This window comes from Populus euphratica, unplaced genomic scaffold (genome assembly GCF_000495115.2).
Source record: "Populus euphratica unplaced genomic scaffold, PopEup_1.0 scaffold2136.1, whole genome shotgun sequence".
In the NCBI taxonomy this organism is placed as follows: domain Eukaryota; kingdom Viridiplantae; phylum Streptophyta; class Magnoliopsida; order Malpighiales; family Salicaceae; genus Populus; species Populus euphratica.
Window position 1 is genome coordinate 8,553 of NW_011501992.1, and position 6,717 is coordinate 15,269.

General features: G+C 41.6%; 1 pseudogene; it reads right to left on the reverse strand.

The window, feature by feature from the left end:
* Positions 1 to 1,219: 1,219 nt before the first annotated feature.
* LOC105118710 (uncharacterized) lies at positions 1,220 to 6,499 on the reverse strand (annotated as a pseudogene).
* Positions 6,500 to 6,717: the final 218 nt, after the last annotated feature.

Here is a 6,717-nt window from a genome sequence, read left to right on the forward strand (position 1 = left end):
GATCATGCTTTTGCTTTCTCTCTTTGTATTTTTTTGTATTGCTTATGCTTTGCTTTCATTAATATCAAGTTTATGCCTTTCATTTCCTTTCCTTTACTTAGTTAACTTTTATCTTGTTTATGTTCTTGTTTTGTTTATTTATGTTTCTTTCTTTTATTATGTGTAGCTAAGTTTATTATGTCAAGGTGAAAAGGTTACAATAATGGTGTAAGAATAAGTATAGTGTAAACTTAATATGGATTTTAATGTTTGATACTAACATGTTTTGTATTTGTTATCTTGTTCACTCTTTAATACTTTGCTTGTTAAATGACTAATCTAGATTTATGTTGTATAACACTTGGTACAACAAATGCTTGGTACTTTCATAGCTCATACTATATGGTATAACCGATACCAGAGCTATGAAAAGAACTTGATTTGTTGTTAAAATAAATTATAATCATGGATGCTTGACGAGATTTACAAGTATTAGCATTAATCGAATAAGATGACTAATGTAATTATGTTAACAATCTATAATCTAATTGGAACCTCCTTTGTGTGTGGTTTCCAATTGAATAATAAGAGTTTATACTATACTTGTTTGACATACCATTAATAGAACTTCTAACCTTGACATTTGTTATTATCATTGTTTAATCCTTACATTAATATTCCATCTCAAAGTTCTTATCTTTTTCTTCTTCTTCTTCTCCTTTATTTTTTTATTATTAGTACTACTACTACTACTATTATTAGTATTATTATTGCTACTATTATTATTGTTGTTGTTATTGTTATTGTTGTTGTATTATTGTTATTTATAATTTGCACAATCAACCTCTCTATGGTTCGACCCCGGTCTTGCCGGGTTCCCTTCTCCTTTCTCTCTAGGTTATTGTCCGATCTTCTCTCAAGGTCTCCTCTCTCTCCCTCACACGTTCACAAGACTTAGGTTTCTGTTGGGGAGGAGAAAGGGAGAGTAACATGCAGCTGAACATACAGCTGCAACAACTTTGAGAAAAGCTAGGGTTACCTTCTCTCTCCTCCTTATATTTATACTCCCCATTAAATGAGGTGGGTGTTTGGGGGTTGGTTTAGATGTTTTCTTATCCTTGTTTTGGTCTATCTAAAACTAGTTTTACCCCTCCCTCTCAGCTCCTTAAGAAAATTATTATTATTTTATTTTTAAGACAAAAACTGCATCGCTGCCGGTGCAGAAATCGGCAGCGAGAACTGCTTCGCTGCCTATGCAGAAATTGGCAGCGGAAACTGCGTCGCTGCCAATGCAGAAATCGGTAGCGGAAACTGCTTCGCTGTAGATGCAAAAATCGGCAGCGGAAACTATGTCGCTGCCGATCGAGAAATCGGCAGTGGAAACTGCTTTGTTGTCGATGTAGAAATCGGCAGCGGAAACTATGTCGCTGCCGATCGAGAAATCGGCAGTGGAAACTGCTTTGTTGTCGATGTAGAAATCGGCAGCTAAAACTGCTTCGTTGCCAATGCAGAAATCAGCAGCGGAAACTATGTCGTTGCCGATCGAGAAATTGGTAGCGAAAACTACTTTGTTGCCGATGTAGAAATCGGCAGCGGAAACTGAGTCGCTGCCGATCTAGAAATAGGCAGTGAAAATTGAGTCATCAGTTCTGTCTATATATATATATATATATATATATATATTTCTTTTGGGTGTTTACATTCTCCCTCCCTTAATAGGAATTTCGTCCTCGAAATTTAAGAGGTTTCATACTGCATACTTGGTAGTTCAAATAAATTAGGGTACTTTTTCCTCATCTCAACCTCCCTCTCCCAAGTTTCCTTTTCTACTTAAGCATTTCGCCACAAGATTTTGACGATGGGGATCTTTTTGCTCTGTAGCTCCTTCACTTCCTGATCAAGTATCCTTATAGGTCTTAATTCTAGTGTTAAGTCTTCCTTGACTTCTACTAGAACCTGGGGTAGGATTCGGGAGGGGTCCACATTAGCCTTTCTTAACAATGAGACATGGAACACATCATGGACCTTGGCTAACTGTGGGGGCAAGTCCACTTTGTAGGCTACTGGTCCTACTCGCTGTAAGATTTTGAAGGGTCCAATGAAGTGGGGAGTTAGCTTCCCTTTCAATCCAAACCGTAACATGTTCTTCCATAGGGCTACCTTCAGGAACACCTGGTCCCCTGTACTGAACTTGAAAGGTCTTCTCCTCACATCAGCATACTTGTTCTGTCTATCCTATACGGCTTTGATACGATCCCTAATAGTTCTCATTTTCTCCATGGTGACTTGGACCAATTCTGCTCCATATAACTTCCGGTCCCCGATTTCCTCCCAACATAAAGGAGTTCTGCACCTCCTACCATACAAGGCTTCATATGGGGCCATCCCTATTGTGGCTTGGTGACTATTGTTATACGTGAACTCCACTAATGCCATGTGTTCCTCCTAGTTTCCTCCAAATTCTAACACACAGGCCTATAATAGGTCTTTCAAGACTTGGATGATTCTTTCTGACTGGCCATCCATTTGAGGGTGAAACGCAGTGCTCATATCCAATCTTGTTCCCAAGGCATGTTGTATGCTTGGCCAAAGTTGAGAGGTGAACTTGGGATCTCGATCCGATACAATAGACACTGGAATCCCATGAAGCCGTACCACCTCATTTATATAAATCTTGGCAAGCTTGTCCACTGAATCGGTCATCTTTATAGGCAAGAATAGTGCAGATTTCATCAACCGATCTATGATAACCCATATCGCATCATTTCCTTTCCTTCCTTTGGGAAATCCTGACACAAAATCCATGGTGATCATCTCCCACTTCCATTTTGGAATTTGTAATGGTTGTAATGGTCCCGCAGGCCTTTGGTGTTCAACCTTGACTTGTTGACATATCCCACACTTAGACACATGCTCAGCTATTTTCCTTTTCATATTAGGCCACTAATAGAGGTGTTTCAGGTCTCAATACATCTTAGTGCTGCTAGGATGTATGGAGAACCGAGACTCATGTGCTTCTTGTAGAACCATTCGTTTGACTGTTTCGTCACTAGGCACGTATAATCGTTGTCCCATCATCAAGGATCCATCATCCGCTACTCGGAATTTCATTTCTACTCCGGCCTTCACATTCTTCCTAATCTTACACCCCTCCTTGTCATGGAATTGGGCATGTAGTATCTATTCCCGATATGTTGGTCGCACCAATAATTGGGCTACTAACCCACCTCTGGTATTAATGTCCAAATCTGCACCCATCTTTTTCAATTCCGCCAATTGTTGCTCCTTTCCCATTGTTAACCTTCCCAGGGTGGCTTTATTTTTGCGACTGAGGTCATTTGCCACCACGTTTGCTTTCCCCGGATGGTATTCTATGGTGCAGTCATAATCCTTAATGAGCTCTATCCACCTTCTTTGTCGCATGTTCAACTCCTTTTGCGACATCAGATACTTCAGACTTTTATGATCAGTAAAAATTTGGGTTCGAGACCCATACAAATAGTGTCTCCATATCCTCAAGGCAAAAACTACAATAGCCAACTCTAGATCGTGCACTAGGTAGTTCACCTCATGAGTCTTTAACTGTCTTGATGCATAGTGATCACTTTCCCATGTTGCATCAGAACACACCCCAATCCCTTCCCCGAAACATCACTATATACCACAAAACCCTCGGTCCCTGAAGGAAGGGTCAACACTGGAGCAGTGGTGAGCCTCCTCTTCAATTCTTGGAAGCTTTCCTCACATTCTTCTAACCACACCCATTTCTTATTCTTTCTAGTTAGCTGGGTCAAAGGGGTTGCAATAAGGGAAAAACCTTCGATAAACCTCCAATAGTATCCTGTAAGTCCCAGGAAGCTACGTATTTCAGTGACCAAAGTCGGTCTTTCCAATTTCAAGACTGCCTCAACTTTTTGGGGGTCTACAAAAACACCTTCGGCTAAAATGACATGTCCTAGAAACGTCACTCTCTTCAACCAAAATTCACATTTACTCAGTTTTGCATATAACTGGTGATCTCTCAAGGTTTGTAAGGTTTGTCTCAAGTGTTCTTCGTGCACCTTGAAAGAATTCGAGTACACTAGTATATCATCAATGAACACCACCACAAACTTATCAAGATATGGTTGGAAAACCCGATTCATCAAATCCATGAAGACGGTTAGGGCATTTGTCAACCCGAACGGTAGCACCAAAAATTCTTAGTGTCCGTAACGAGTTCTAAATGCGGTCTTTGCTACATCTGCTTCTTTAATCTTCATCTGATAGTACCCTGATCTCAGATCTATCTTCGAAAATGCCCTCGCTCCCTTTAATTGATCAAACAAATCATTTATCCGAGGTAATGGATACTTGTTTTTCATTGTTATCTTGTTCAGTTGTCGATAGTCAATACAAAGTCTATGGGTTCCATTTTTCTTTCTTACAAACAACACTGGTGCTCCCCATGGAGAATTACTAGGCCGTATGAACCTTTTGTCTAACAATTCCTGTAGTTGAGTCTTTAATTTGTTCAGTTCTGCTGGAGCCATCCGATATGGTTATTGGGCTAGAGGTGGGACTCCAGGAAAAATGTTTATAGACACTTCTACCTCTCGCTCTAGGGGTAGTCCCGATAGTTCTTCGGGAAACACATCTGGGAATTCCTTCACCACAGGAATATCCTTCAGTCGTGGACCTTCATCATCGTAGTTTAAGATGTATACGAGGTATCCCATACATCCCTTTCTTAAAAGTTTTTGGGTTGTTACCACCGATATCAAGGCAATTGGTTTGAGAATTCGCTCTCATTCAAAAATCATTCTCTTGCCCTTAGGGGTTTGGAAAGTAACAGTTTTAGCATAACAATCTATTAGAGCCTTGTATTTACTCAACCAATTCATGCCTAGGATTATGTCAAAATCATGTAGCTCTAAGGGAATCAAGTCTACTTTTGTTTCATACCCAGATAGACTAACCCCCACATCCACATACACAATATTTGTTTCAACCTTGTTTCCCATTGGAGTTCCAATTAAGAATCCCTTCTCTACTTTTTTTACTCCCTTTCTCAATTTAGTGACAATTCTCTTAGCAATGAATGAGTGGGTGGCACCCAGATCAAACAACACATGCACATTAAAATCATTCAATAGTAATGTACCTGCCACCACATCTGATGCAGCCCTGACCTCCTCCTATGTCAAGTGGAAGACCCTCCCCGAGGTCCTATCATTTTGTGCCCTCGATCTCCCTCGACTGGAGTTTACTCCTGATTGAGAAGTTCTCACTGGCCTATTCACGATGACTGACTGTTATTGGCTCTGACTGGGTTGCCTATAGCTTTGTACCTGTCTAGTGTTCCTTTTTGGGCAGTCTCTCTTGAAATGACCTCTTCCACCACAGTAATGACACCCTTGACTCAAATACTGGTAGTTCCTCCACCTATGACCTTCTCCTCTGCACACAAAGCATCGCCCGGGGGAAACTGAGCAGTTCCCAGGGTGTTTTTGTCCATATTTCATACAAAAAGGATAGTCAATACCCTTGCGGTCACCAGTCCTAGTTGAAGAGTTTTCCCTTGAGTGCGATCGCCCAACCATCACTCTCCCACTTGACTGTTGGTGGGGCGGTAACATCAAACTCCCCTTCTTTTTATACTGCACACTCCACTTTTTCCTTTCTTCGGGAGTGGTGGTCTACTGCTGAAAAAGTCTCCATCTCTCTTTTTGCTTATGCCTTGATATCCCCCTTGGCCTTCTCCAATACAAGCCTCCAAAGCTTGGGCAGCCTCAATCAACTCTCTCACAAATTTAAATTGTAAGGCGATCAATCCTTGTCTCAAGTCCTGTCGCAAACCATCTCTCAACTTCTCAATCATATGTTCCTCTGTTGGCACATAGTGTGGGGCGAACAATGAGAGATCATGGAACTTCCTTTCATACTCCAATACCGACATATCACCCTGTCTTAATGCCAAGAACTCTTGTTCTTTCACCTTACAATGGTACCTGAAATAAAACTGATTCTTAAACTCTATCTTGAAATCACTCCAAGTTAGTGTCTCGGTTGCATGCCTCAACTGAACTGTTTCCCACCATATCATGGCCCTATCAGACAATAACTGGGTTGCACAGTTTACCCTCAACCCCTCGGGTATGCTTATTTGAACCATGGTCTTTTCTACCTTTCTAATCCATCTTCCAGCTATCTCTGCATCTTGTTCCCCCATATACGGTTCATAGCCCATTTCCCTCATACTCTTGACTAGTCGTACCAATGGCACCACGTTATCCGTAGTCATGCTTGTCATAGGGGCTGCTTGTGGAATCTGCGTGGTGGGAGTTGTTTGTGTCACCGAACCCGCCATGCCCTCCATCATTGCTTTAACTATTTTTAAAAGGAGTCCTAGGTCTACATATTGTGGGGGCACACCAATTGGAATAGTTGATGGTTGTGCTTCTGATCTTTCTTGTTGTGTTGCTGTAACTGGGGGTACTCCCTTTGTTTGGTTAGGCCTCTCGCCATCCCCCGCTATCATAGCTTCCCCCTACAAGGTTTCGGGTGGTACTATCGGAGCATAAGATGCCGTATCATCTAAGGGATCTTCGCCTTGCCAACCTTGGGCACCTTGGTTCCCGCCCCTCCTATCTAAGGAGGGCGGCTCAGTTCGTGTCCCTTGTCGGGTGCGTACCATCTTGAAATTCACCACACCAACATAATTGTCAGTGATCCCCAGGATCTAAACCAGGGGCTCTG